Raw genomic sequence first — 26,929 nt, 5'->3', positions numbered from 1 at the left:
AAGTTTTATTTTCCAATTGTGTGCCTTGCACTAAAATACTCGATAGGTATTTACGGTACAATGTAAAAATTGTAGAATCTTAAAGAAAGATCTGGATTTCAAAACTACTTCCATTTACTACTAGCAAATTAGTCTTAGGTAGGCTATTGTTTCTGAGATGGGGTAATGTTATGTTGCCTATGCTGGCCTCAAACTCACTATCCTCCTGCTTTTTCTTCTCAAATAGCTGTGACTACAAATGCATACAAATGCCAACTTTTGTTACCATTTTCCAAACCTTGATTTTATCAGGAAAGTTGAAATAACACTTGCTTCATAAGGTTTTATGAGGATTAAATCAGATAGTACAAGTAAAATGCCTGACACCAAAATATTATTCTACTTTCTCTAAGCCTCTTGGTGAATTTTGCACAATATGAAACATTTTAAAACTAGTACTATCAATAAACAAGTATATAGAATTGACACAATTTATTACCTTCCAAGGTGATTTGACTACTAACCCCTTAAGACCTACAATGCTAAAGAAAAGACCATTCTCTATAACTCCTGTAGCTTTCATTGCCTTTCTTTTTTATTCTTCTGTTAATCTTTTTTTCAATATCAGAATATCCTTGCAGGCAGTGAGAGATTAAGACCAAGAAGGCTGCCTGCCTACAATCATAAAACAAGCATTTTTTTTCTTCCCTATTTGTTAATAGAACCCTTATTTTATTCATTGAGACAATGAACTCCACCTGAAATCTATAAAGTGCATACTCTTTAATAGCTAGTATGACCATGTGATTAAGTTCTGAAAAGTGTTATATGGCATTTTGAAAACGTGTATTAAAAGGATAGGGTGCCTTCTAAGTTTTCTTTCTACCTCTGTTATCTTGCTCTGTGAAGCTCCATCACCTTGTTCATATTAATCCATGAAATGAGAAGAAAAACTACATGGGACAAAGAAGACAAAAAGTAATATCCAGGATATAAGATGACTATGTGTAGTTGCAGGGTTTGCACTAGAATATAATATGTTCTTTGCACATCGTATATATGAAAGCATAGACACTTGTGCATGTTAAATACTATGTCTCATACCTATATTAATAGCCATACTAAATATATAACTGTTCCATATTGTCTGTTATTTATTTTGTGTTTTCAGTACCCGTCATAGTCCTGATTGTAGTAAATATTTGTAAAGGTTGAATTAACTAATTCACTCATGTGTGCTTTAAGATAATGTAAGTGACTTTTGATTTCTCTACTATTTTGTACTTTTGAAAAAACTCTCTCCAGGTGTGGTGGCATACAACTGTTATCCCAGAGGCTTATAAGGCAGGAGGATCATGAGTTCAGAGCCAATCTCAGCAACTTAGCAAGGCCCTAAGCAATTCGGTGAGACCCTATCTGTAAATTATTTTATTAAAAAAGTGCTGGAAATGTGGCACAGTGACTAAACACCCCTGAGTTCAATCCCTTGCACAAAAAAAGAAAGAAGGAAAGAAAGAGAGGAAAAGAAAAGAAAAAAGAAACTATCTTGCATCATTCAATTGTTTTTTAGAATCTTGTTTTATAGCAGGTTGTATTATAGAGAATTCCTAAGGTTAGGAATTAGATGTATAAAAATTTGAGGGATTCTTTGAATAGTTGCAATAATAGAACTTTTCCTATTAAAAGAAAGAAAAATAGAAAAGTTACCTGAAGATGAGACAACTATGAGGGTTTTTTTAACATTTTCTAAACAGAATATTATTCAAAAGTTAAGGTAAATGAATTAAAACAGATTTGTTTATATCTGCTTACTTTTGTAGAGCTCTTCTTGAAAGCACATGCAATGCTATTTTAAGATAACTCTTCTGCTAATGGGCAATAGACTAGAAACAATTTCAGAAAAGAAACTCAATATCATACATTCACCCTTTTGGATGGAGAATTTTGTTTCAATTGAGCATTGTTTTAGAAAAAAGTAACTAAAAGGAATATGAACAATGATTATAGAATATGAATACATGCACTCTAATTATCTTTCCCATTCTTTAAAACAAAGGAAACCTGACTTTGTCTTTTAAAGAATTCCCTTATGTTATTGAAAAAAAGTGTGGGAAGGAAATAGCATACAATGTGAAGTTGTTGAATTGGGTATAGATAAAATATGAGGCAAAGGAGGGCAGAGTTTGACTCTCAGTGGAGAAGGGTAAGAGACTTCTGATCTGTCATCTGTTTTCCATGAGAACATAGGTATCACCCTACCAATGTGTGGTTTTGCATTTTTCAAATCTTAAATCTTTCTTGAAACTTTTCTTCACCTTCTGTATTACTGATAGAAGTTTACTAAAATCTTCTATGGTGCATTTATAAATTTTCTTCATAGCCTGTCAATCCTTGAGTTATATATTTTGAAGCTATTTTCTAGACAATAGATCAATTTTAGCACTATGAATTAGATAGTTAATCATGTATTTTATACAGCCAACTCATTTTTAGATACAAATTATTTTTGTGTTTCTTACACTTTCACCATGAGACCATTTCCTTATAATGGACATAATCTACTTGCTTTCTCATATTTGCTTGGTTTACTTGTTTAGGGAGCTTTTTTTTTTTTTTTTTGCTTTTTGTTAAATTGAAAGAACACACACCCACTCCCATCTCTTCAGAATTCCATTGCAATCTTCTTGTGCTGTTGCTCCAGCAGCAGTACAGTTGCTTGATCAACACAATTCGGCAAGCCAGGAACAGTGGTGCACGCCTGTAATCCCAGTGGCTCAGGAGGCTGAGGCAGGAAGATTGCAAGTTCAAAGCTAGCCTTAGCAATTTAGCAAGGCCCTGAGAAACTCAGTGAGACCCTGTCTCTAGATAAAATACAAAAAGGACTCAGTGGTTAAGCACCCCTGCATTCAATTCCTGATATGTAAAGAAAAAAAAAAAAACGCTTCAGTGGGACATGTGAGTCCAGGTTTGACTTGACATGACCCACAGAGGCTGACTAGTTCCTCCTTTCTGTCATAACTTGTGCTGTTTTTATGCTTGGCTTACAAAACTTTTTAAATTTTTTTCTGTATGTATCTCTCTATTTTTCTCTTTTTTGCTCTCTCTCTATATATATGTATAATATACATATTTATGTGTATGTATATACATGTACATACATATTTTATTACTGCATATTTATATAAACATACATATTCATCTATATCTCAATGTATTTTTATATTAGCAAATGTGGATGATATGGCTTTCAAGACAAATTATCTTATGCTATTTTATTTTCATATTTGTACTTTGAGTATAGATTACTCAGTAATTAAAACTAACAAAAACATTTCCCAAGTGATAATTAAAATAAGGGATTATATAATCATATTCAAATTATCACCTTATCCCTTATATACTTTGAATTTTAAAAATTCATATTTGGTTCTAGATAATAATGTTATTTCGTACAGTAAAAAACAAAGGTTTTTGGTGTTGAAACATTGAACTGTGAACCCTTTGTGTATGTTATATTTTATCTTTAAAATAACTAATTTGAAAATAAAATGTTTTTGAAATCAAATGTATAGTTAACTAGACCTTTTTTAAATATTGTTATGTCCTTTAATTTTATTGTTTCTTTACATATAAGTACATTGTAAGTTATCCATATTTCATGTTTTAATAAACTAATTTGAGAACATTCTAATAATTATTCAAATAAGTAATAAATATGATTTAGTATAGGCAAATGAGGTCAGAGATTATGAAGATAAATTAATAACTTATATGCAGATGATACTTCATAATATAACTTATCTGGGGAATGTTTTAGATTAGAAGTTTTCATTGCTCTGGAGGTCTGAAACAGCATTAAAATACATTTCTTGATTATAAAGTAATTACATTTTTTCAGCACCATGGAAACACTTTCCTGAAAATGTAGAAATGAGAGGGAATTGAAATGCTTGTAACACGTGCCCAAGCACTTCTGAATTATCTAAAGGCAATCACTGATTCCAAATAATCAACTGAAAAAAAGTATGAATAATAAAATAAGCAAATATAATTATTGAGATGATGGCTTTTATAAAAATAATTGTGTGAGAATACATATTTTATAAAAAGGTAATATGAATTAAAATATTTCAAAGGCATATTTCACTAATAAATTGAAGAGGTCTAGAGAGGAAACCGGGTGTCCATATGCCCAAAGCACTTGATGATTACAGGTGACGCAGAGATGAGATTCACAAGTGTAAAGTCGTAGATGGCTTTGAGTTTAGCTTTCATATTTTTATCAATGGGTTTCCATAGACAGGTTTAAAACACAAAACGGATGCCTGCTTTAAAATGACCAAAGGTTGAATATTTTCCCTGATGAGCAGATGCTAACACAAAACAAGGGGAGGGGAGGGAAGGGGGAAACTAGAAGTTCATTGGATTAGACAAAGGGTTGAATTAAGGTACGGGAGAGGAAATGGGAATAGGAAAGACAGTAGAATGAATCAGAAATAACTTTTCTATGTTCATATATGAATACATCACCAGTGAAACTCCACATCATGTATAATAACAAAAATTGTACCCTAATTAGAATAAGGTATACTTCATGTATGTACGTGTCAAAATACACTCTACTGTCAGGTATAACTAAAAAGAACAAATAAAAAAATAAAAAGAATATGACCTTTTTTTTCTATAGCATAGAAGCAAGGATACAGAATACATGGAGAAGAGTGGGTATAGGAATGAAAACTAAAAAGATATTGCTGTAAGTTCTGAAGAGTTAGTTAATGTATAGCATGATGACTCTGGTTATAAATACTGTATTATATTCAAATTTTGCAAAATGATTAATCTTATGTGTTAATTTGCTTGATAATGGTGATCATTTCAGAGTTATGTATGTGTGTTGTGTGCGTGTGTGTAAATGTCAAAAACTTAGATTAATATATATGTATGTCATATCATCATGCTGTATACCATAAGTATGCACAGCTTTTTGGTCAGTCATACTACAATAAAACTAGTGAGTGGGAACCTACTGCAAACTTCACCATTAAAGAATGCCAAGTAGTTTTTGTGGATTTTCTGGCCTCAAAGAAGTAGAGCATAACTCCCCATCCTTTAAATTTGATCTGTGCAGGGAGGGAGTTGTGGCCCAGTGGTAGAACGCTTGCCTCACAAGTGTGAGGCACTGTGTTTGATTCTCAGACCACATATAAATAAATGAATAAAATAAAGATCCATCAACAATTAAAAAAAAACATTCAAAAAAGAATTTTGAGCTGCACAAAGTCAACCTTTGAAGTAGTATATGAAAAGAGAAGGAAAATTAATAAATTTGTAGTGAAGAATCTAGATAAGCATTACCTAAGTCAGATGACCTAGGTTAACATCAGTACAACATTTTGATTCAGTGCTCCCTGGCATGTGTGATGAAAACAGCATGTAACTTCCATCATCTTCCTCTCAGAAAGTTGAGTCATTAGAAACACATCACATGAATCCAAACGTGCACAATACCTAACCTGTAATCCTTAAAACTGTCAAACTTGTTAAAAACAAGAAAATGTCTGAAAGAACCTCAGAGTCAATGATTACAATGAGTAATAGAGGTTTTGAAGAGTTGAGAAAGGAGTGGAGAGAGAAATGCTATGGGAGGCAAAGGAAAGTCTGGGTATTAGATGGAAACCATCAATCTCAGTTAAAGCCCACTTGTACTATGTCTAATTTTATCAGAATTTTTAATCATGTGAGAAGCCAGAAACAGTTCTGTATATTCAGATTAAAGAAATGGGACAATTCATTTAAAAATAAATAACCATTTACCAAGTGTTCATAATAAATGCATAAATTGACAATGTAAATGTGGGATGAACATTAAGGTGAAGAGTGGGAGTATGAAGGAGTCAATTAATGGATCAAGCCAGATAATAAACCAGGATTAAAAATATATAAAGAATTTGTCATGGTAAGACAGACTGGGAAAGGGGAAAGATCACCAAAATGGTGAAAGTAGTTAAAATTACATAGAAATTGATAAAGAGAGAAGGCTTGACTGAAACAATTTTATGTTCTAACAAGCAAGTACTCTGGTAAATAATAACAACAAATTGATAGTGATTCCCCCTTTTAGGGAAAGAAATTTAGATTTAGTGATATAACTAGGATGTAATATGCCTGTCTCTGGATAAACAGTGTCTGATTTAGGACTTGGGATCGGCCTATCCCCAAATCCAGCACCTCATTTAGAAACCTAATCTTGGGGCTGGGTACTTAGCTCAGTTGGTAGAGTGTTTGCCTTGCATGCACTAGGCCCTGGGTTGAATCCCTAGCACTACCCACCCCCCTCCACACACACACAAATCTAATCTCAAGGATATCTTATATCCTAGTGATATTCATCTGAACTCTCCAATCTATCCTGAGATCTCTGGTTTGAATCCCTTTTCTCCAGAGAAGAATTTTTCTTGGAATCCTGATCTTGTTTACGTCTTGGACTTTTTCTTCTAATGTTTTATCAACAGAATTCTGGTTATATCTAATTACCTTCAATGACGTTTTCTTAACTGAATGTACAATTTCTCTCTTCTCTTTGGTTGTACTCTTAACCTTTTGTTATGGCTGCAAAGATGCCTGGTATCTGAGTACGTGGGTAGAGCAATTCTGTTTCTTTCTAGGAAAGGGTGGTTCTGTGTTTCATTCAAACTAAAGCAACTCTTAACATTGCCACACATTCGTTCAAGTACAGTCATTGATTCTGAACCATAGACAAACATTAAAGAAGACCTGGGAAACTTTCCAAAATTCATGAAGATAACCAGGCAGTATCTCCTCTCCATGGATTCTAATTTGATTTGTGGTAGGGACAGACATTGTTTTTTGTTGTTGTTTTCGTTTTTGTATTTTTTTAATTTAAAGATCACCCAAGAGTTTATAATATACAGCTAAATTATAAAACATGGGTTTATAGTTTGTAGTGGAGAAATAGAAGCATTAAGCCTCTGAAGTATTGTTTAATCTCCATCGTTTCTCTCCCTTTATGTCTTTCTTTAACCCAGCTGCTTCCAGCCCTGAACTGCATTAACATTGCAGCAGCATTTCTACTTAAGATTCAAGAGTTCATATTCTATAGTAGGTCTGTACTCTCATACTTCCCTTTATACTGAGAGAAAATAGGATAAATCTGGTGTTTACTGGATTCAATGTGGTCTTTTTAGGACCAGGACAACACTGGGAAGCTTGACAAATATGTTGAAGATATCAAAATGTTTTCCACATCTCTCTCTTTCCTTATGGAGGAAAGATCACACTGCTTTGTGAATTTATACAACAATTTCAGGATGGTGTTTCTTAATTTTTTTTTCAGTCTATTGAACTTACCTAATTTGGTATACACAAAAATCCCCATTATAAACATGCCAGTTAGAATAGTGAATCTGCTGAGTTTGATCTCAAGAGCCATTGACATAATTTACCACTGACTTTTAAGTTGTATTCTAAGGATATTGAAGGCTCCTGTCAGGCCATTCTCCGATTGGTAGCATCATAAGTCTAACAAGTTAGCTATCATGGTAACTTGTGTTGCTGTCTTGACTAGAAGATAATTTAATCAGATGGGCCTCTTGGATATTGCTTCTGAGATTCAAAATGCCTCACAATAGATACCCAAATATAACAGGAATATTACTGGGTCTTTCTGGGTCAGTTGTGCTTTTACCCAGTCCTTGCCTAGAGAATAGTTTCTATCATGACATGAAGAAGAAGAAAACACAAATGAGACTAAATGTAAAAAAAAAAAAAAAAATTGAGAAACAATGTGGAAAACATCTAGGTTCTTCTTTTTAATTTATTATTTGTTCTTTTAGATACATATGAAAATAGAGTCTATTTTTACATATCATACAGTCATGGAGTATAACTTGTTATAATTAGGAGCTCATTCTCATGGTTGTACATGACGTGTAGTTTCACTGGTAGTGTATTCATATATGAATATAGGAAAGTTATGTCCAATTTATTCTACGGTCTTTCCTAATTAAACAGGAATGAGGGACCTTGAGTGTGAGAAGTGACATTCCATTATGTATCTCATATTTGAACTTCCCATATTGACCTGTAAAAATCCTGCAGTGATATTTTTCCTAGAGATATCCCAAGTCACAGGAAAATGTCCAACTGGTTATTGTCATTGTCACCTTCCTAGAATGTAACAGTCACACCCATCAGTTTCCCAGTTTTCCACCATTTGGTTAGCATTCTTTGGGAAGTGAATTGTTCACAGGTGCTGGTAGAGTGAGGGGAGAAGACAGAGGGATTTCAAAGTTCTGGATACCCAGGAGGATATCTCATGGGGTATTTTCTGCTTCTCCAATTGACTAAAATTGATAAAAGTGATCAGTTCATGGGGAAAATTAGAAGATTTTCCTCAGGATAGACCTTTCTCCAAAGGATGAAGATAAATAATTGTTAAGTATTTTTAGCATAATATTTGTCCCCATCATCATTAGCCATGCTATTCAAAACTTTTAAGGTTTATTAAATTGACAAATGACATGCTGAAAATGATGTTTGAGGAAGACAGTATCTTCACAGCAAACATTTATGTCATTGATTGATTGCATCTCCAAGGAGGACACACTGCAGTTTAAGTACAAGAAGTTTAAATGAAATTATTATGCTAGGGTTTGAGTATATGTGAGAAAGAACTTGACTTTGAGAACTAGTTCATAGTGAGAAATTCATTAAAAACACAAATAAAAGAGATTCCAGATTTAAAATGATATCTGTATGGAGACAAAAGAGAAAGTAATCAAAATAAATGTAATGTTTCTTGCCTATGTGAGTGATTGGTGGTGAATTTAATTAGCTCAAGCAGTCCTTCTCGATTTCTTTGAGTAGCTTTGAGAACTGTCTCTAGGTGGGTGCTGAGCTTCAGGGACAATATCACCTACCCTCTCCATGTAAATATTCCATGTGGTACTCCAAAACCACATGTCACATAAACCTATATACTTCAAATGAATGAAACATCTAACCAAGAATGTGGTAAGATTTTTTTATTTTTTTTCCTTACTTTTAAGCTTAATTAAGAAGGGACTTATTTTTGTACTCTCTTCTCAATCATAGCCTTTTATCTTCCCAAGTTCATTATTGTATTTTTCCCCTTCATACAAAGGTGGTGGTACAGAATACTGATGAGAATAATGCTTATTTTAAAATTGCTTATTTTTCTGAGCATAGAAAACCTGATGTGCATTTTTATAGAAGTTCCATTTGTTTGACATCCACCATGCAAGGTTTATATGTAACACTACAGCAAAAGGTAAAACAGATATTTCATACTCCAGGTTCTTCCAGATAGTTAGAGGAAGAGTTTGAAAACAGATTACCGTACACTAAAAATCAATTGCTAGAGGCTATTAGATATTTTTTTCCCAATTGAGTTTTTCTATAGAATATTAGATTCAATTTTTAAGACAATTGTTCAATTAATACCTTTTTGAGGAGTACAAAGGGGATTTTGCTTTTTAGTAACGTACAGATGACAAGTAGGATAGTACCAGTGTAAAAATGCCAGTGACTTTACCTGGTATGAGAAACTCTGTAGCTTTTTCAAAATTGAAATTTTAAGCACCATTGAAATTCTTTCTTTAATGGACCTCTATTATTTTTCAGAATCAGAATCAAAGGAGAGTTTTCAGAATCAGAAGCATAAAGACAGTTTTATAACACTTTCCATCAGAAACTCCAAAATGTGTATAGATCATTTCACTGGTTTGATATGATTTAAAAATACCTACCTCTTTTGTTTTAGTTAAAATAAATTTACAGTTGAAAAGAGAAAAGATAATTCTTAAAAGGAATTGGCATTTACCTAGCCATTACAATTCAGATATTTGGATAGTAATGACCACTTAACTATCTGAAATCTTTCTATTGTTGCAAGAACTACAGAAAAAGCATAACTTGTAAGATTGTGTTGATTCTTCTCTGAGGAATACAGTAATTGAAATGCATGAAGTAAGGCAGTTTTCTTTAATGAAGGAGAAACTAGATAATAAATTTAGGTCCGGGTACAGGTAAAAGCTGACTAGACAAAAACAGATGGGGAGCGAATTAGTATCAGTGACTAATGTATCCCTGTGTTTACTGTTGTAGAGACTCTCCTATTAAAATATAAGATATAGAACTAAGAGACAGTGAGTTGCTACATTTTGAAATCATTTTGATAGTTAATACAGTATTCTGTACGTATAATGCTCAGATATAAGTAATTCATGAATAACATGTACCAATATATTCCTGGTAAGATATATTAGATACATGCACATCCACCTATCATTCTCACCATGCAAACACACACATTTGGGTAAAGGTAAAACTGAATGAGGGAAGAGACATGACAGAGCATACAGGTCTTGGTATCTGGGAATGCAGCCAAAGGATTCAGGACCAAAGAAGCTCCAGTGATACTAATTGCAGATTTGTCCTACTTTAAAACTGTTCCAAGTAATTTCTTCTTTTTAAATTTATATATGGAATATCATAATAATAGAATTTGCCTATATTTTTCCATGTGATAGTGAGAAGAAATACAACACACTCACAAACACACACACACGCACATACAATTTGTGTAAACTTTCTAAGTACCCAGTTTTTCAACAGGTCTTATATTCATGTTATCTATGAGGCACTGAAGAAACAAATGAATAAGATGTCTTCCCTCATGTCAAACTGTTTTAATTCTGCAGAAGAAGTAAACAGGAATTTGCAATGCAGACTTAAACCAGTCTTGAAGGATTAATTTATTTTCAAATGTGTCTACATATAGTCTTATAATTTTTTCTAATGTGCTTCTAATCACTTTTAATTGAGCATTGAGCTTGCAGGTGTCAATTTAAATGATAAGTATTGCTATAGTGAAGAGTACCTGTAAAGGGGGAAATAACCCTGAAAGGTTCTGTCATGTTTTTATGAACATTTTATGGTAACTCTGGTGTCCCATGTTCCCTGATAATAATTCATCAACATAATACAACAATAAGCCTTCATACCAAAAAGGATATTAAGAAATTAATTAATATAATGTATTATCTCACAGAAGAGGAAATTTAGATTCAAAGCATAATACTTGCTGGCCAAGATCACAGAATCTGTTACTACCATAGTTAAAATGTATTACCATTTTTTACCCACAAAGAAATAGATATAAATAGATAGCTATACCCAGATTAAACTGAGATAAAAATGAACAAATTTACACAACTGAGTAAAAATCATCACATCATTGTCCTCTTACAAAAGGAGATTACACTTATATTGAATATCTATGCATCAATACTGTTCTTTTCTTGAGTCTGTATACTAATCAAACCAGAAACACTTAACTGAACTTAAAATATTTTATGAAAGATTAATTATGTGCATGTTGATTTGTTATTTTTTTCTTATAAAATTCCATTTCCACTTCTGGCAATATGAGTTTGGAATGGAACAAAGACATAAAGATCACTAATGGAAATTCAATGACCCATAGGTAAATTAACACATAATATAGATAATACATTACTTGGAGAAATTGCTTGAAAATTAATATGAATCTATTTTATTTACTTAGCAATATGTAGTATTTATAATGTGTTAGACACTAAGAGCAATTTAAAATATACTATCACATTAAAAACACAAAAAATTGAATCCCCAATTAGATATTAAAAATCGAGATTTTTACAAATAATTGATTTGTATCATAAAAGAACAATATTACTCTGACTAAAAACATAAGTGAGAAGAAAAAGGATAGATGTGGGGAAAATAAAGCTATTAAAGTTAAAAAAAAAAAGTTGTCCTCTCTTTTTTCCATGCACTAACATAATATTTTGATGTTCATACAAAAGTACTGAGACTTACTGAATACAAAAGCAGGTCATGGAACAGCAGAAGTGTTTTTGTCTGGTGCATGAGTATGATTCTACAGGTTGGATAGATAAGTAGATTTTATAGCTAGATGATAGATAAAAAAGAAAGGAATGAACACACTTATACAGTGCATTGTAATTCAGCTACTGAATGCCTTTAATGCATTAAGACTGTGATGATTTGGATAAAAGATACACCCCAAATCTCCAAATAATTCAGGTATATTTATTGGTAAAACAATTAGATTGTGACAACTATAACCTAATCAGTCCAATCTAGCTGAATAAATTAAGTAGATGGCAACTTGAAGATGGGAGCATAGCTGTAGGAGTTAGATCACTAAGGACATGACATGGAAGGCTTAATCTTCCCTGTGGTCCCTTTTTACTTCCCTCTTTCTCTGCTTCCTTTATGCCATCAAGGGAGCAGCTTTCCTAACCCATCCTCTTCTCCTATACTGTTCTGCCTCATTTTGGGACCAAGACAATGGAATCAACCATCCATGGACTAAGACTTCTGAAATAATGAGCACCAAAGAAACTCTTCCTCTCCTAAGTTGTTCTAGTCAGATATTTTGACCAAAGTGACACAAAAACTGATTAAAATAAAAATTTGTATCAGATGTGGTATGGGAGTGGTTGCTGTACCCAACTGACCATGTAGTTCAGGAGCCTTTCTGGAGGAATTTTGAAAAATTTAGAGATACAAAATGAAATAAAACTTTGGAAAGCAGACTATGCTCATGATCTTTCAGAGGAAAATAAGGATGGTATTGTATTGAGACTTTATATTAAACTGAATTTGAATGTGATAGAATCATCAGTCTGGTAGAGAAAATTTCAAATGAAGTACATCTTTCAGTCAAGGGAATGAATAATGGTGGTAGATTTTAGCCAGTAAATCTGACTATAAGATTTGGAGCAAAAAAATAGTACTAAATAATTTTTTAAAACTTGAAGTTTGACTAGAAACGTGCATCTAAATTGGGGTTTGAAGAAGTTCTACTTATTGAAGAGAACATAGCCCCTAAGGAGGTGCTAAGGACTTTACAAGGAAACAATAGGAAATGCCTCAAGGGCATTTCATGAATTTGCAAGATCACATCCACTAACAATTCTAGAGTACAGAAGAGAAATTACTTTGAGAAGAGATCAAGGGAAAGCCATGCTTACAGGGAGTCTAAAGAATTGTTCCATCATGCTTAGCTGCACAAGTATACAGAGGCCAAAGCAGTCATGATTCTAGTGGACCCAAGCATTATGTGAACTTGTAACAGACTTTTGCACTACTCATGTAGTACTGGCTCTGCAGAAATGAAGAATGTTAAAGCTAACGTGTTATGGAATCTTCCACCAAGATTTCAAAGGAAGACCAGGGGAGATAGGCTAAGTGGAATAGGGTGGGAGACCCTAATTGCTTCCCCTGAACAGGCAGTATGTGAAGTTTGAAGATGAAGATGAAACTGAAACCCTGGAAATTAAGAGATGCCAGTAACATGGACTGTCTTCTAAGAAAATATGCTGGCTATAAAGAGAGACAAGCTAAAAGAGAATTCAGATGGGCTGTAACTGGCAAGGCCTTTGTAAATAATATCTCAGAGCCAAGTGTCCTAGATGAATTACATGCAGAATTATAAAACTCGCTTTGCCTGATTGTGTTTGGGTATTGATTTGGTCTCATCCTTTCTCTCTATGCCTCTATTTCTCCCTTTTAGAATGAGAATGTTTAATATGTCCACTGTATTGAACATATGTAGCTTGGTTTTTATAGGGCTTACAACCAGGAGTTTCACTGAGTGTCAAAGTAGACTTTAGATTTGGATTTATAGCAATCTGATACTTTTAAGACTACGGGAATCTTGTAGAGGAACTAAATGCATTTTGCATTATGAGATGGACATTAGCTTTTGTGGGCCAGGAGTGAAATGTTATGGCTTGGAAAATCTCATTAATGCAAAGATATTCAGAAGTAAAACAATTAGATATTGAGAGCTCTAACCTAATCATTCCACCCTAATTTTAATGGACTAACTGGTTGGTAACTGTAGTCAAGTGGGTGGAAGACTGAAGAAAATGTATCATCAGGAGCGTGCCCTGGAAGAGTGCCTCTTCCCTCTGGCCCTTGCTCACTTGTCTCTTTCTTTCTCTGCTTTTTTTGTTACCAGAGGGGAGCAGCTTCATTTCACCCCACCATTCTCTTATGATATGCTTATTCACCGTGAGACTAAAGAAATGGAGTATATCATCCATGGACCTAAACCTCTGAAACTATGAGCCCCAAATAAACTTTCTTTCTTCTAATTTTTTTTTGCCAGTATTTTGTTCATAGTGACACAAAATTTGACTGAAAGAAAGATGGTTAAATTAATTTTCCTAAGTTCTGAATCTGAACTCACAAAGCAAGTACCTCAGAGAGAATGATATGTCCAAAATATTCTTAAAGAATTTATATATAAAATTCTATGCAAATAAATAAGTTGATAATTTACTTATATAGTAATAATTTTATTCTATCATTCTTTGATTTATTAAAAAAAGTATTTTTGACTATAGACTCTCTAGGGACTCGGTCTGATATCAGTGACAGAGAAATGAATATCTATGGCCTCTGAAAAACAAAGCAGACTTGCATGTTAGGAAAGGCAAGCGTGATGTCAAACAACAAACAAACAAAAAAATTAACAAAAGTTGATTATTACAAGGGAATTCTATACACAGTGCAGCCTGACACACAGGAAGAACTCCAAAATCAGATAATCATTTGCAGGCAAACTAGTATTTCAGTTGAGCCTGGAAGGATTTAACATAGTTTGTCAGCACACTAAGGAGAGGGTATTCCAGTTAGAGAAGAATTTGTGTGAAGGAATGAATGCCTGAGTTAGCACAAACTACAAATATTTAAGTTTTTCCAGAGGATCACTTATGATTTGATAAGCATGTTAGGTCCTGAGTTATGTATTTTATTTGTCCATAGGAACCAAATCACTTTTCTGGACCTAAAAGCAATAATTCAGCTCCTAAACCATCATGGCCACCAACAGAACTATATTCTGTGAGACTTTGATTTGGCATCAGCTGGTGCCTGTAGATAAATCTAGGCTAGGTTTCTTGCCAGCTGCTGCAAATATCCACGTGTTTAAATTGCTTATATAGAAATAGGAAAGAAATAGGTACATGTTCATAAAAGAATTACACTCTTCTGTATTAATACACTGACCAAAATAATCAAGGCTATTTTTTTTTATCTTTGAATATTTTAGTCAAGGAAGATAGTGATGATATACTAGATTTTTGTTCAGACTATTTAAGTGTGCTGGCTCTCACCCCCCCCCCTCATACACACACACACACACACACACACACACACTTTACAGGTTATTCATTAACTTCCAGGGCATATCAAGGTAACTGTGTTGCTTATTTATTAAAAACAAAACAGAAGTGACTAGGCAATACTATGTGGTAGTGGTAGTGAAGGAGGCAGCACAAAAATAAATGCTGGCTGAATTTTAAGATATTTGATTGGAATAAATGTATTTGTTGTTTCATTTTCTACTCCAGTGAAGCTCACATGAGGCCAGGTAGTAGACTCTATGAATCATGTTTAGACACTCCTTTTTTTCCTAATTTTCTTTTCCTTTTATTATTTTTTTTTGCAATAACCCATGAAGTACTGTTGTAATAATTTAAAAATACAAACCTAAAGCAAACTTTGCTGGCAGACAATAAATACCACAATAACAATTTAATGCAAATTAAATCATTATATGAGTAGAAAGAAAATGACTTTCAAACTTGACATGATCAGCTATTTCCATTTCCTGCATGCTCATTCATTTTGTCATCTGCTCTTACTTTTTAGCAGGTGCCAAAGATTTAAGAAAAGATACTGTGATACAAACTTACAATGGAGAAAACTCTGCTCATTCTTTTTAACCAAACACCAGTGTTTTAGCTTCCAAAATTTAGGACTTTGTCACTTTATAAATATATTATACTAAAAATGCATTTTAATATTTCAATTAAAATTTTGAATAATATTAATCACAATTCCTGGTATATTTTATTCACCCAGAATCTTCAGTGAATATTCAGTGAATAATATTCAAGAATTCTTATATTTTTACTTCTGGAGTAGGTTGAAGACATTATTCTCTGGCTCCTTAGTGTACCTGAAACCATGAAATACTATTCTGTCATTCTGCTATGGGTAATACTTACCTAGCAAAGTTCTTTCATATAATTCAGAAAACAATTTTTTAATCACCAATCAGGCTCCACCCAAACTTATATGCACATATACACTCACACATATATATAATATGTAATATAAAGTAATATTAATGTATATGTGTGTAGATGTGTGATTGATTTTAACATGGTCATGGAAAATATAAATGGCCTCCCACATATACAGATGAAATAAAATTTTATTATCTGATAAAAATTTCTTGTTATTCCTCTCAAAGGAAACAATTTGAAATGGAGAATGGAGAATTCTTTCCAAATGAACAAGATTAAAATATTCTTTTGAGTTCACCACATTATTAATTCCTTCATCCACAATTTATTAGTTTCAGGAATCTACCAGGAGAGACAGAATATTTGCTTTCAGCAGACTTAAAAACTGGGAGATAAAATGGACCTTACATAACTAAGAGTAAAGAAAAGAATACACAGAGAGATTAAAACAATTCAAAAATGGGTTTAGGGATTATACTCAAAGGAATCGTAATGAGAGTTACCAGGAAAATAAGAAATATATTCCATACATTTATGCATGCCTTTCTTTTGTACATCTTAACTAAGTATCCCTTTGTGTTTGGCAAAATAAGAATTAACCAATTTCATATTCATTGGAAGAATTGAGAAGCAGGGGAGTTCATATATATTGCTGACCAAAGATCAACTGGATCATCTATTAACACATATGTTATTATTATACAGCAAGTCTTCAAATTTCCAAGAGGATTGGCTATGAGAAATTGGTTTAAATCAGTTTGTTTTATGGGAATTTCTTCCTGATAAAAATTGTACTTTAAATGATTTTCCCCTAGATCCACCTTTAAAAAAAAGACTAGTGAAAGCCTAATGTGTTTGAATAATAATAATAGCAATATAATTGCTAATAGTATTGATCAATTTTATTGCTATGGTAGATGTTTTTAAACATTATTATTTTCTATTGACTACTCTATGGAGGACATTATTATTGTTCCTATTTTGCACACATAAAAAAATGCAATTTGGATCATTTCAATGATTGACTAAGTCATGCAATCAGAAAGATTCAGAAGTGGCAACTCATGCCTATCATTTAAATTCTAGTTAACATTCTTAAAAATTTTAGTAAGATATACTGTACCACACATTGTATCAAAAGTATCAAAAAAAGTTATATATACTTAATTCAACAACAGGAAAGCCAGTGCTACTGATAAAAGGGTAGGGACATAATTTGCATTAAGTTATGCAAGTTATGTTTCATAAAAGGCACTAAAAAGCAGGAATGAGGGAATGAGATATATGAGATATTCTTGATGAGAACACTGAGAAAAGAACAAAGAAAACTAATTATTTAAGATTGACAAAGTACAATACCTCAATTAAGTAGAACAGAGGTTTGAAGAGAGGTTCCCTGTTGGGGAGGGGCAACCATAAAAAGTGTGTTTTCACAGTGTTGGTTTTAGAAGAGAAAATTCATAAATTCACAGGAATGTTGTGTCAATGAAATGAGAACAGCAACTGGCATAGACAATGTGGAGTTTGGGAGTTTTCTTGTTTGTTTTTTTAGCTCTTCTTTTGCTTTTAGTCTTCTAGAAATATGTGTAGACTCATAAACATATTCAATGGATGGAGGACGTGGAGGGAAAAATAGGTCACGAAAAGTGTTCAGAAAGTCTATCATTTTTTAAAAAGTACATGCTCATCTCTCCAGATATCCACAGTACTACTTTAGAAAATTAATATAATTTATTATTCTTTTCTTTTTAATATTTTTGTTTTAATTAGTTGTACATGACAGTATGATACATTTATGCACTTTGATATATCATACATAGATGGGATATAATTTCTCAGTTTTCTGAGTGTACATGTTGCAGAATCCTATTGGTCATGTAGTAACATATATACATACAGTATTAATGTCTGTTTCATTCTACTATCTTTCCTATCCCCACATCCCCTCCCATTCCCTACCATCACTTTCCTCTATCTAATCTAAGGTTACACTATTCTTCCCTAGTGCCCCCTGCTTTACTGGGAATTAGCATCTGCATATTAGAGAAAACATTCATTCTTTGATTTTGTGGGATTGGTTTATTTAACTTAGCATGATATTCTCCAACTCCAACCACTTACTGGCAAATGCCATAATTTCACTCTTCTTTAAAGCTGAGAAATATTCCATTGAGTATATATAAAATATTTTCTTTATCCATTCATCTATTCAGGGACACCTAGGTTGTTTCCATAGTCTAGTTATTGGGAATTGAGCTGCTGTAAACATTGATGTAGCTGTGTGTTTATAGTATGCTTATTTTAAGTCGTTTGGGTATAAACCAAGAAGTGGGATAACTGGGACAAATGGTGGTCCCATTCCAAGTTTTCTGAGGAATCTCCATACAGCTTTCCACAGTGGTTGCACCAATTTACAGTCCCACCAGCCATGTATGAGTGTTCCTTTTTCACCACATCCTCACCAACATTTATTGTTGTCTGTATTCTTGATGATTACAATTCTGACAGGAGTGAGATGAAATCTCAGTGTAGTTTTGACTTGCATTTCTCTAATTGCTAGAGATATAAAATACTTTTTCATATATTTGTGGATCAATTGTATTGCTTATTCTGTGAAGTGTCTTTTTAGTTCCTCAGCCCATTTATTGTTTGGGTTATTTGATTTTTTGTTTGTTTGCTTGTTTGTTTTGGTGTTAAGTTTTTTGAGTTCTTTTTATATTCTAGAGATTAATGCTTTATTGGAGGTACATCTGATAAAGATTTTCCCCCAATATGTAGGCTCTCTATTCTTGAGCTAAATGAAATGCTAGATTTCATTGCTATACTTCTGAATTTCATTAAATACTTTGGTCATTTCAGGCGAGCGCGCTACCGCTTGAGCCACATCCGCAGCCCCTTGGTCATTTCATAGGATGAATTTAAAGGAATATTGCCTGATCTTTATGTTATGAACATGAAACATGACATGGCAATCTAGATCTAGGTTACATATTGTATTATCCATAAGTTCAGAATATTTTCCTTTTTCTCATTTTTCTATCATAGGTGAGAGAAAAATTAAACAAGTTTAAATTTGCCTAAGACTGGGGTGGAAAATGGATAAATGGATATTGATAACTGTAAAAAACGTTTTCTGTTTGAGTTGATGGAGACCTTAAATGTAGCTGATTGTACAGTTTAAAAGATAATACCTATAACAATCTGCAGGAGAAAATCAGGTATGAAATAATGTCCATAAGAGGAACTCATATTATCCTGAAGAAGGGAACTTCTGTGAGACTTTTCACATACCAGATTCTGAAATCCAGGGAGAAAAAGATATTTATTCCTAACTCTGAAACCTGCAAGAATTTATGGTTAAGAATCCAATGAGAACCATGGCCAAGGTGACCTAATTATCAAGGCAGTGGGGACTTGATAGTCTGATGTCATCCAGCTGTCAGTTTAAAGTTAAGTGGTAGGCCTTGGTGGAACTCTGGAAACTTCTCTGGGATACCCAACAAAAGTGGAGTGCAAGAAAAGCACACTGTCTCTCTCCTCTCTGAGAACCCATTATCTTCTATGAGAGTGTCCCCTTTCCCTGTTTATTCTTTTTTTATTTTATTCCAGACCACTCACATATAATTGATCAAGCCTTTATTGAAGCACACCAGTGGCGAATGACCAGTACATAAAGCTTTTCCCCTGATCAGCTCCGAAAAATTGCAAGGGTGCTCCTTATAAGCCTGAAAACCGCAAAAGGGATGTTCGGGGTCTAGCCAATGCAAACAAGCCAGTTTACAAAAGTGGGAGAGTGCAGTCAAGAGGTGGGAAGAAAAAAAAAAAGATAATACCATTGTGTTAGGTAGCTTTGTGTCACTGTGTTCAAAATACTTGATAGAAATAATTTAAAGAAGGAAAGATTTGTTTTATTTCATGGTTTCAGAGGATTCAGTACATGTTTGTCTGTCTCCACTGCTATGGGCATGATGGGAGGCAGAAAACAAGCAGAGAGTGAGAAACAGACCAGGGAAAATCTATAGTCCCTAAAGGCACACTCCCTCCCAGTGATCAAATTCCTTCAACTATGCCCTACCTCTCTAAAGTTTCTCTCTTCTCAGTAGTCCATTCAAATTATCAATCCATCACATGGATTAATCTACTGATGTGATTAGAGTTCTCATGATCCAATCATCTCCCCAAAACGCCATCTCAGGATACAGTGGATTGGGAACCAATTCTTAAACATATGATTTTTGCGGGTAACATTCCAGATACAAACTATAACAATCATTAAATTATAAATGTTAACTGGGTAAACTTCCTGGCATAAGAAATGTATCTCAGTAAAGCTATAACAAAAGAACAGAAAAAGAAACAACTCTAAAGATTTTAAGTCAAATGGTATTGGATTGAAACCTTAAAACAATCACCTGCTGGTGAGTGAATTTGCCTTTTTCACAAAGCTGCCTAAACTCATGACTCCAGGGAGAACATAATTAATATTAATGGAGAAGCCTTCTAGAAAATGCAATTGTAATTTTCCAAAAAGCTCTTCACTACTTCTTCTTTGCTATCAAATGGTTTTGAAATAATTGTCTCAAAGCATAACTATAATCTACCCTCATGTAATTTTCTTATAGCATAATAGAAAACTGAAGACTAAATTCTCATAAGGAAACTTTCCAGTATAATTACAGTTACTATGGATTTGGGTTTTCTGATTGACTTTTCACCTCCAGTTAATTGTTTTCATAAATTTTCCATCAGGGAATTTTATTTCTTCATTCAACATATGCCAGGCTGTCTACCCTATATATAAAGAGGCCTAATCCCTTTCATCATGGAGTTTATAAAATAGCAAAAGGAGGTAAAAAGTAAATATTTAAGAAAATAGAGGAGTCAACATAGTATTTGGTATCTAAATCTGATCCTAAAACACATGCAATTTTACCTCATTGTTCACCCATTTATTCTAAATATTAACTTTTAACACACATACACACATGTAATTTACAAATATTTATGGATAGAACTAGTAACATGTATCTTAATTTTAAACTGTTTTATATGTTTTTGTAGAGTTAAACTCAACTGAGTTAATTCATTCATTCTACTTGAAGGGAGCGAAAACCATGCTACCTGTCAATCCTCCTTATAATAAATAATAGTTGGTTTTATTTGTAAGAGAACAGAGAATATATCTGATAGGAAAATAAAGATTTTTTTTTCTGACAATGTTAAGCTTGTCTGTGTTTAAGCAAGAATTCACAACACTCAGACTTTGGAGAAATAAATTTTTGACTTAAATTCAAGCATTCCACATCTTTGATGCATAGACACAGCTATTACCTGGTCTCAGTTTCTTAATGTGCGCAATGTGAATAATAATTTTCCAAAAATTTTTATTGAGATGAGTAAAGGAAATATTATATGTATCCTATTATAGTACATAAACTCTTTTCTATTACCTATATATAAATATATAATTTATTTATAAATTAAATTTATCAAGGTGTGTTTATGACATTAAAAAATATGATTAAGACAAACTGTTTCAGAAAATCCAGAAATAAGCTCTTGTTCTTTTTTTTTTTCAGATATTCCATGGGATAAAATTTCCCTCTCAGAACAATACTATTAAGGCAGAGTTCAATGCAAAATAAACTGATTTTATGTGAAATAACCCTTTATATTACTCCCTAAAGTATTCTAGTACTTAAAGTCTTGCATTTGCAAAAAAAAAAAAAAAAAAAAGTCTTGCATTTGCTTGATGGGTTTCATACCAACTAGCTGAATAAAGATAACCAAAACAGACCCCTAAGAAGTGGAGTCTTATTCTTCATCCAAACTAATCTGGACTTATTTTGTAACTTCTGAGACAAATATGGTCAAAGTAATTTGTACCAGTTTGGGGCCTAAACATTCAGAAAACTGGCAGTTCCTACATCCTGTAGGAATTCAGTAATTTAGGTGCCATTCTGTGAGGAACCCAAACAGTCAAACAGAAAGGCCCATGTGGCACCCTCAAGTCCCCAAATGACCATCCTACCTAAACTGTTTTCCAAAGGCATAATTTGTGTGAAAAAACCATGAATAAGCCATCTTCAAATCAATCCTTGAGCTCCAGTTTCAAAGGATACCTGTGGAACAAGGAATAGGTGTTACTTTAAGTGCTGGTAAAAGTGCAAAATCCTGAACAAAGAAAATGACTGTTATTTTAAGTTGGTTCATATGGGGTAGTTTATTGTGTAGCAATAGATAACCAGAACTTAAATCAACAAAATAATACCTTCAGGGTTTAAACACATGATAGAGAAACTCTCCTTCATACTCCATTAAGAACCTATAAATACTTTTGTCAAAACATTTGCTAAGTTTTATCATAGCTACTCGCCTATATCTCTTCTTTCCTTAATTAACCTAAGTCCTTCTTAAGATCTTCTAAAAAGGCTATTTTCCCCCAGATCCTAAAATATGTCTGATACATAGTAAATATATAATGAAAACACATTGAATTAATTAATAAGTGTTTCATAAGTATTATTGTCTTCCCTATTACTTTAAAAAAGAAAAAAAAAACTGTTAACCCTGTTTCCTGCAGCTTAAAAATGTAAACCAATAAATGAAAATAAGCGCATTCACTAAGAAAATAAAATGATCATATGATGAGAGTAGGGAATAAGGACCTTAATTTCTGTGGTGCAGATGTTAGAAGAAACCAACTAAACATAAAGGAACAATAGATCTCTGAGAAAAATAGAAGCTAACTATAGCTCTCTATTCCTAGTGACATCCTACAAAATATTTATATTAAGAGATAAGCATAAAATTCTTTAGGATTCCCATGAAGTTAAACAATAACAACAACTAGCATCTTATAATTAGCATCAAGGAGTCTGTGAACTGAGTTATTATAATGTACAGTCATTCCATTAGGTGCGTACAACCGTGTGGTGTGAGGCGGGGATAATTAGACACCAGATGGTGATATCAACTCCAATAGAGAATGCCTATGCATTATGCATGAAAAGTGACTTTATTGTTGTTTTTATCCATTTGGTACCATTATGCTGCTCTTGGACCTCAATTCATGTCTCAAAGACAAAAATAATTCTTTGGATCTGACGTTTTTCTGTTCTGAACAATTTGTAACATCACTTTGTCATATTCTGATCAGTTATCTCTGTACTCAACTTGCAGAATTTCTAAGAACACATTATTTTCTGGCAGCACCATAGAACTAAGCTTTCCCATTATCCAGAGCATCTGAGCTTCCTGGATATAATTTTATGTTTCTTCCAATAGCATAAAAGTTTAAGATTAGTATCTTTTAAAATTGAATCTGATTTTTAATGATTGTAGTGTCACATTTCTGGGCCAAGGTACTTTTAAAATGTCATTAGTGGACATGTGATTAATCATTTTATGTCTTTTGGCCACTAAAAATATCTTTTATTTTCATTATAGATGTAATGAATTTGAAAGTAGAAAAGAGTTAGAATATGTAGTGATTTCATAGTAGATTTCTTTAACATTATTATTTCTTTAATGGTGAGCTCAGAACAATGGTTGTTTATTTTGATCTGTTTGTAAAATGGCAGCTTTTAAGGGGATCTCAGATGCTATATCAGAATTCAAGGACATGTTTCCTTCCATCCCTCAGTATTTTCGTGATTGATCTGTTACCTTTAACCCTTGAAATAAGGCAGTTATCACTCAATCTAGCTTTTTGTTTGTTTATTTATTTAATAAGTGGCTTTACTAGATTACATAGTTGTAGTGGCAAGATTTTATCACTGAAACACAATAATAAAAGGAGATACAATACATGGGATTTATTTATAGAGATTTTCCCATAATAGTTTGGGAACTAAATACCACATACTACTGCCTGTGGTAGAGGACTTGAGGTCAGTAGGAGACAGTGTGTAGGCAAAAGGACGTGAGGTCAGGAGAGTAAGGGATAATTGGAATCCCTGAAAAGCGGTTGGGTTATGGATTGGTTGATCACCACCTCTACAACTCCAGCTTCAGTAATGCCAGTGACTTGCAGCAGATGATGCCCTTCATCATGGAGCTGAGTACATATGTGGCTCAGGAACTGATAAAATGAAGGAAGTTTGGCAGAATTTTCTGCAGGGTGTGCATGTTTCCACACAGACAAGATGAGCTAACAGATCAATGATGCAGTGTGTGGCTAAAACAGTGCCTGCTGCTCTGTGTCCACTGTCAAGAACTTAAAAACAATACACTTTAAAACTGTAGAATGTTATTTATATTGAAAGAAATATGAATTATGAGGGCTGGTGTTGTCGCTCAGGGGTAGAGCAATCACCTTGCATGTGCAAGACCTTGGGTTCAATCCTTAGCACCACATAAAAATAAACAAGTGAAATAAAGGTATTGTGTCCAACTACAAATAAAAAATAAATATTAAAAAAAGAAATATAAATTATGAGTTCCTAGAGAACATACATCCAGTTTCCCCTATGGTTAACATTACACATTACTATGGTACATTTGTCACAATTTGTGAACTAACATTAAATACGCATTTTTTTTTTTACTAAAGGCTGTATTACATATTTTCTTACTTGTCTAATGTCTTCTTTGTTTCAAGAAACCACATTACATTTAGTCATCATGTCTAAACCTAAGCCTTTTGTAAACACTTTTATAGACTTGTCTTGTTTTTGATGACCTTGACAGTATTAGAAAGTATTGGCCAGATATTTTGTAAAATGTCACTTGCCTGGGATTTTTCATAGTTAGATTAGAATAGGCTACACATCTTAAAAATCACCCCTAATCCCACTGAGACTTTGTCCTTGTTAATATTTAGCAGAGTTCTTTTCTTAAATATCGATACGTTTTTAAAAATCAACACAATGTATATTATTTCTACAACTTAGCTTTATTAATTTCTTATGTGACATTAGAAGATTTTTAGTTGCTGTATAATATTCTGTTATACAAGATTTCAGGTACTCAGGATGTAGTTTTAGCTATTCTAACTAAAGAAGTCAAATAAAACTAATTCAAATAGGATATACCTTTATTTATCTTTAAAAAAAAAACCATGCAGGTGGGGCAGGGTTCAGTAAGTGCTCCAGATTACTCTGCATCACAATTATAATATTCATTATAATTGCATGTGGTACTTTATTTATAGTATTATTAATAAAATCAAAAAGTGAAAGCTGTATATTAGTACAGAAATAAGTGAATATTAGAATTATATATAGTATTAATAAAAACAAACTGATGAGAAGTTTTATGTTAGTAGTACAAAATGGGTACATTTTATAATTTTAAAATTAGAATTGGTCCTATAGCCATGAAAAAAAATGTTTCAAAAGAAAATAGAAGAAATTCAAAAATCACTCTATTTTGTATATAAAGTCAGGTGGTATTTAAAGCACCTTTTGTACTTTTTAAATCATGGAATTTAGTGATGTTAATGTTGAATAATTAAAATAATCTTATTAATAACATTAATTTATATCTCTGAATTTCTTTTTAAGTGATATAAATGTCAAATCTAGAAAAAAAATAGAAAGGTTAAGTGTGTGATGACAAAGAGACTATGAATTCATATTCTTCAAAAACATTTTCCACAGACAAATTTACTGCCCCCTAAATATGCAGACTAAACAAATCCTTAATGATTTAATATTTTATATTCATTATTTATTTGATTTCAATTCTTTTCCAAATTTTGTAATCATTTGCCTAGATTAAAATTATTGCAAAATGTGTGTGTGTGTGTGTGTGTGTACAGGTGTGTGAATCAGATATATGAACATAAGGAAAAATATTTTTCTTAGTGATAAGACAGTCAACTGCCCCTATGAAACATTAAATTGCTTTACACAATCTATGAGCCATATCTAGAAACATAAATCATGTTATTGAACATAAACATTTAAAAGAAGTAAATTACCATCTCTAGATCACCTTACATAATTTCAGAGTCCATTATGATTACCAAACTGAAATAATGCTAAACTGAAATGGAAGTTATTAACACTAGATATAATTATAAAATATTTTAAATTATAGTACTCCATTTTACACTTCACACTTTAGTCTATTAAAACTCAACCTGAATTCAGTATGATTTTTATTTGGAAAGAGAGAAAAAAAGAGAGGAAGGGAGGGAAGGAGGAGGAGAGGAAACTGCCTTCATAGTTGAACACAGAATGCAGATTTTAAATTAAAATAATTAATCAGATTTTTTTTCAGAATATTCACTTGTCAAATTAAAGAACTTTTACAGTAGTAATTTCAGGGAGGAAAAAATATCCCCAGAAAATAAAACCACAAAGTGTATTCATAGGTAGAAGATCATCCATTGTCCATTTATTCATGCACTTGTGAGCTTATATTTTTCATGGAGAAATATTTTTCAGTATAATTGTTATTTACTTAAAAACGAGATAGTGGCTATATAACATCCTGGACCACGAAATATCCTCAGCAACATGATTTAGAATTATAGCACCTTTGACAAGTTTTCTGAACAGCTCTTTGATTTATCTATCACTTATCACAACATATTTTTTTTCTGTCTAGTATTTAACCTTTTTCATCTTTATCCTCCTACCTTTATAATTCAATGCCCTGTAGACACACACACAGACACATGCACACACACACACACACACACAAGATTTGGTTATGTTTCTCCTATGCCAACTTAATGCAAACCTGAAAATTTTTATAGTTTCAAATAAATACCACCTGCATTTTTATTATTACTTGAAATGTTTTAAAAATTTGTATTTATTCAGAAAATTTCTACACAATCTAAA

The 26,929-nt window shown here is 32.7% G+C and overlaps 1 long non-coding RNA gene across 1 annotated transcript; it reads left to right on the top strand.

Annotated features, from left to right (window-relative positions):
- The first annotated feature begins 812 nt into the window (after positions 1-812).
- On the top strand, positions 813-24,534 carry LOC125616659. Its single transcript, XR_007347454.1, has 4 exons — positions 813-823; positions 2,860-2,865; positions 18,440-18,447; positions 24,417-24,534. It is a non-coding gene; the product is annotated as an uncharacterized LOC125616659 (long non-coding RNA).
- Positions 24,535-26,929: the final 2,395 nt, after the last annotated feature.

This window comes from Marmota marmota, unplaced genomic scaffold, assembly GCF_001458135.2.
Source record: "Marmota marmota marmota unplaced genomic scaffold, marMar, whole genome shotgun sequence".
NCBI lineage: Eukaryota > Metazoa > Chordata > Mammalia > Rodentia > Sciuridae > Marmota > Marmota marmota.
Note: the sequence above shows the minus strand (reverse complement) of the source record. Positions and strands in the feature narration are given on the sequence as shown.